Below are 5,656 nucleotides of genomic sequence, written 5' to 3' on the forward strand. Positions count from 1 at the left end.
GAGAAGAGGGGGGGCGGAAAAGGAAGAAAAAGGATGTCTCCCATTTCCTCTGAGCATCAGGACACCCTTATTTTGCACCTAGAGCTATAACTAGAGCACTTCTCTCTGTCCATGTGTATGTCCACTTCTGGTTGGGGTTGTGTTGCATCTAGGCTGGGAGAAAATGGAGTGAAAAAAAATGTGGTAACACTATTTCAGTTTAGTAGTATTTGGGATTCTAGGCTTTTTTTCTATTTCAACTGCTAGTATTGACTTTTCATAGACCTCAAATATCTACTCCAAGCATCACGTCTAGGTTTTATAACTGCACTCATTGGGTAAAAGAGGACAGAGTATGTTTATCTTACCCAGAACAAAAGCCACTCTGATATTATTTAGATGATGAAATTTAGGCCCTGATAGACTAAGGAAATGTCTTTAAATCTATACAGAAAATGATGAAGCCAAGATTTATATGTCAAATATACTTTCTTTTTTTAATACCATCTAATTTTTAAAAAAATATTTTATTTGGGGATTGGGGGAAGGGAACAGCATTGGGGAATCAGGGAAGGGAAACAGATAAGTTGCTGGGTTTTTTGTTCTTCAGTCTAGTTGTGGAGGATGTCGCTTCACTGGCCCATGTTGGTACTGTGATCATTGCACTCTTCCCGGCTGAGGCAGTCGGTCTCCGGCCATTGGACAGCCACTCATGGCGGCTCACCGCAGCTCATGCCAGCTGTTGGCTGCTCACACTGGCTGCCGGCCACTCACGGTAGCTCACGGCAGCCCACTGCAGCTCCACTGCAGCTTACGCCGTCGCGGGTGACTCACAGCAGCCCAGCTCCAGGTTGAGCTGTTGTTCACCATCTTAGCTCTAGAGGGCAGTGTCACTGGCCCTCATGTCGGATTCGAACCAGCAGCCCTGCTGCTCAGAGCTCACACTCCCAAGCCGACTCTTAACCAACGAGCCACTTGGCCGGCCCTGTATATCAAATATACTTTAAAAATACATTACAAAAAATAATCTGCTAGTAAGGAGGAAGCGAGGAATATTGGGTTGATGGCAGAGATAATGTTGTGTGTTTACCACACAGCTTCCTTCTTTCTGGACACCCTGGAAAGTCACTACATTTCCCAGTTAGGTTGAGGTCTTATGATTGAGATCTGGCCAATGGGAGGCAGGCAGGGTAATGTAAACCTCTTCCAGGCATTGCCCTTAAAAACCTTTCACGCATTTCCCTGGGACTCTTTCTCTTCCGCAGTAAAGTTGGCATAGGTACAATATAGGGGAGGGCCATCCAAGCTGCATTGAATTGAGATGTGAGCAAGAAATTAACTTTTATGCTCTTAAGCTACTGCGATCTGGGGGTTTATTTATTACTGTAGCATAGCATAGCCTATCCGTTGTTTTCAAAATGTGGTCCTCAGACCAGCAGCTTTGGCACACCGCCTAACACCTTGTTAGATAGAAATTCTTTGGTCCTGACCCCAGGCCTATTGAAACGAAATATCTAGGGGACAGAACCCAGCACTCTGAGCTTTAACAAGCTCCCCAGGTGACTCTGATGCCGGCTACATTTTGAGAACCACTAACTTAAGGAATCAATAGTGTCACGAATGGCTCTCTCTCTGCTCTTCTCAGTTGCCATGTTCCTTCTCTCCTGCAGCTGCTGGGCCTGATTCCAGTTGTCATAGAACCTGAAGGAACTACTGCTTCAACTGGGGTGATGTTTTTGCCTACTGCAGGCACCTGTGCCCATTCAAGTGTGACAACCTTTCTTCCTTCTCCAGCTGCAGGTAGTGTGGTCCATGTTCAAACTGCTGTGCCTTTGCAGGTTCCGAAGTACTTCTCCAGTTAGCCTCCATGGTGACAGGCCTCTCCCCCGTACCAGTAGCAGCTGTTTCATAAGCAACTTGAACTTGTCTGTCCTTCCTCTATAAAAATAACTAATAACCTTTAAGTCCACCCTGAAGTCCTATAATTCCAGTCTGCAGGAAAGAGAGAAGCCTGATTTTTTTTTTAATTGCTCTGGGCGGGCTTTTGGAAGATAAAAGACTAATTTTATTAGGGTTTATTTGGAAATATTGACAGTAACCAAGGATTTCTTTTCTTTTTTTAAATATTTTATTGGGGAATTGGGGAAGGGAACAGTGTTGGGAATTGGGGAAGGGGAACAGTGTTGGGGAATTGGGGAAGGGGAACAGTGTTGGGGAATTGGGGAAGGGGAACATTGTGTTTCACCAGGACCCATCAGCTCCAAGTCAAGTTGTTGTCCTTCAATCTTTGTGGAGGGTGCAAGCTCAGCTCCAAGTCCAGTTGCCGCTTTCAATCTAGTTGCAGGTGCGCACAGCCCACCATCCCATGTGAGAGTCGAACCAGCAAACTTGTTGTTAAGAGCACACGCTCTCACTAGCCGAGCCATCCGGTTACCCATTGGGAGCTCAGTGGCAGCTCAGCTCGGGCGCAGCTTACTGGCCTATGTGGGAATTGAATCAGCGACTCTGTTGCTCAGAGCTCGTGTTCCTAACCAACTGTGCCACCTGGCCAGCCCAAGGATATTTTTTTCTTAACTTTGAAGCCCACAGAGTTCCAGAGACCTCAAGCTGGGTGTAGCACTGATCTAGTTTTATCCACCTCAATTTTTTAATGTTAATGATAATTTTTATTTAATCCAGTATATCCAGAATAATATTATTTCTATTTTAATCAATATAAAAATTATGAATGAGATATTTTACATTTTTTTGTACCCACCTCATTTTTAAGATGCAGCCACCAGGTCCAAGGAGGTGCATGGCCTCCCAGTGCCTCCAAATTTAGTATCAGTGACTTTAATACTGTTCTGATCTGTAAAGATTCACATGCTATTTTTTTTTAAACAAAATGGTAAGCATAGGCAATGGTAAACATTCTTTTTTTTATTGTTGTGGTAAATATACGTAACATAACATTTACCATTTTAAAGTGTGTTCAGTGGCATTAAGCCCATTCACACTGTTGTGCCATCATCACCACCACCCACCTCCAGAACTCTTTCATCTTCCCAAACTGAAACTCTGTATCCATTAAAAATAATACCCAACGCCCCCCAGCCCCTGGAAACCACCATGCTACTTTCGTCTCTACGAGTTTGACTATTCTAAGTACATTAAATAAGTGGAATCAATATTTGTCCTTTTGTGACTGGCTTTTTTTCACTTATCATAATATCCTCAAGTTTCATCCATTTTGAAGCATGTGTTAGAACTTCCTTCTTTTTTAAGGCTGAATAATATTTCACTGTATGTATAGATCACACTGTGTTTATCCATTCCTCTGTCAATGGACACTTGGATTGCTTCCTTTCACCTTTTGGCCCTTGCGAATAATGCTACTATGAACATGGGTGTATAAATATCTGCTTGAGTCCCTGCTTTCCATTCTTTTGGTTGTATACCAGAAATTTCACATGAATTTTCTCATTGGTTCCTCATAACAACCTTGAAAGGCATTCATTACTTTCTCTAATTTTAGAGAGAAGGAAACTAAAGCCCAGTGAAGTATTTTGCCCAAGGTCTCTAGAGTTGGTAAGAAATGGAAATAGCCAAAATTTGAACCTAGGTCTGTGATTCCATAATCCTTTAAGAACAGGAGGGGACATTGCCTCACATGTACTTAGAGTCAAAAATCCACAGAGGAGCATACCATAATTAGCTAGAGCTCAACTATTATCTCGTGAAAGGCAAAGTGTGTTTCTAGTCTGTATTTAGAACGACAAGATTGCAGGCAAAATCTGAATCAGAGACATCATCTGGCAGCTTTGCGGGAGGCTCCTTGTTGGAAAGCTTGATTCTTTCTTGGGTGATATGGAGTGGGATGGGTGCTTAGTCACAACATGTGACAGAAACCAAGGCTGGCTTATTGGGAAAACCTAGAGAAAAAGGACTTTAAAAAAGGCACTGACAGTTTGCTATGAGAGAATCCTGGTGTTGGAGTCAGAAAGCCTCGGATTTTTAAAATATTTTTTTTCTGATTACAAAAGTAATTTATGTTTCTTATACAAGATATACAAGAATACTGAGCAGCAAATAGAAGAAAATTACAATCATTTAGGATCCCTGCCACACAGAGATAATCATTGTAACACTTTGATGCTGAGACTCTTAGTCTTTTCTCTTGTGAATAAGTGTTGATATATCTAACATATTTATGTAAAATATATATGCACATTTATATATAATTATACATTCTATAGGTTTTATTTTACCAGTATGAGACCATAATGTACAGATTTTTTTTTCTTTAAGATTTTACTGGAGAATTGGGGGAGAGGAACAGTGTTGGGGAATCAGGGAAGGGGAACAGACAAGTTGCTGTCCTTTTGTTCTTCAGTCTAGTTGTAGAGGACATCGCTTCACTGGCCCATGTTGGTGTTATCATTGTGCTCTTATCAGGTGAGGCAGATCTGTCACCGGGACATTGGACGGCCGCTCACGGCGGCTCACGACAGCTCACGGAAGCTCAGTCGGCTGTTGGCCACTCACGGTAGCTCACGGCAGCCCACTGCAGCCCCACTGTAGCCTACGCCATTGCCAGCAACTCACAGCAGCCCAGCTCCAGGTCGAGCTGTTGTTCACCATCTTAGCTGTAGAGGGCGCAGCGTCACTGGCTCACATGTAGGATCCGAACTGGGGCCCTGCTGCTCAGAGCTGGTGTCCCAAGCCATCTCTTAACCAATGCGCCACTCGGCCGGCCCTACAGATTGTTTTTTTAAATAGCAACTTATTTTTTCTGATTAAAAAGCAACACATGTTTGTGAAGCAATGTGGAAAATACAGAAAAACAGAAAGAAGAAAATAAAAGTTTATTTATTTATTGGTTTCTGTTTTGTTGTTTATTTATTTTGTTCTTTAGACTCCACATGTAAGCAAAATCACATTGCATCTGTCTTTCTCTTTCTGACATACTTCACTCAGCACAATACCCTCCAGGTCCATCCAGGTCACCACAGAGGACAAGCACCCATTCCCTTCACTGGCCAAGCAATATTCCATTGTGTATATGTACCAGCTACTTTTTATCCATTCATCTATTAATGGACACCCAGGCTGCCTCCACATCTTGGCCATTGTAAACAATGCTGCAATGAACATATGAATGCACATGCCACCTTGAAGTGGCGTTTGGGTTTCTTTGGATAAATACCCAGAAGTGGGATTACTGGGTCCTTCTTTGTCTCTTCTTATAGCCTTTTTTTTTTTAAGATTTTTTTTATTGGGAAATTGGGGAGAAGAACAGTGTTGGGAAATTGGGGAGAGGAACAGTGTTGGGGAATTAGGGAAGGGGAACATTGTGTTTTTCTGGGACCCATCAGCTCCAAGTCAAGTTATTGTCCTTGAATCTTAGTTGTGGAGGGCACAAGTTCAGCTCTAAGTCCAGTCACCGCTTTCAATCTAGTTGCGGTGGGGCGTAGTCCACCATCCCATGCAGGAGTCGGACCGGCAGCCTTGTTGCACACTGAGTCACCTGGCCTGTCAGGAGCTCACTGCTGCTCAGCTCAAGGTGCTATGTTCAACCTTAGTGATTGAAGTGGAACTGGCAACCTTGCTGCTAAGAGCACGCGCTCTCACCAGCTCAGTGGCAGCTCAGCTCAAGCTCACGCAGCTAGGGGCGCAGTTCACTGGCCCATGTGGG

The sequence above is a fragment of the Hipposideros armiger genome, unplaced genomic scaffold (genome assembly GCF_001890085.2).
Source record: "Hipposideros armiger isolate ML-2016 unplaced genomic scaffold, ASM189008v1 scaffold_96, whole genome shotgun sequence".
Lineage (NCBI taxonomy): Eukaryota > Metazoa > Chordata > Mammalia > Chiroptera > Hipposideridae > Hipposideros > Hipposideros armiger.